Source organism: Pygoscelis adeliae, unplaced genomic scaffold (genome assembly GCF_000699105.1).
Source record: "Pygoscelis adeliae isolate BGI_AS28 unplaced genomic scaffold, ASM69910v1 Scaffold784, whole genome shotgun sequence".
Lineage (NCBI taxonomy): Eukaryota > Metazoa > Chordata > Aves > Sphenisciformes > Spheniscidae > Pygoscelis > Pygoscelis adeliae.
The window spans coordinates 2388-2779 of NW_008824680.1; positions in this window are offsets into that span (position 1 = coordinate 2388).

Below are 392 nucleotides of genomic sequence, written 5' to 3' on the forward strand. Positions count from 1 at the left end.
GGCAGGGACACCCCAGGGTGGTGGCACTGGGGGTTCATCCCCCTCTGCCAGGTGGAGGTGGGGACACTCATGGGGCATTGTGGGAGATGATGGAGGACACCGGGGACAGAGGATCCCCCAGGGACACGTGTGGCACCGGGGATCCCCGGGCACAGGGGGAACCCCTGGGGGACACTTGTGTGGCACCGGGGATCCCCAGGGACAGGGGACACCAGGTCCAGGACCCCCCAAGGCCCCTTGTATGACACTCCCTGTCCCCAAGGCCACTCGTGTGACAGTGTCCAATCCCAGGGCCACTCGTGTGACCATCCCCGTCCCCAAGACCACTTGTGTGACACTCCCCATCCCCAGGGCCACTGGGGGGACCATCCCCGTCCCCAAGGCCACCAGCG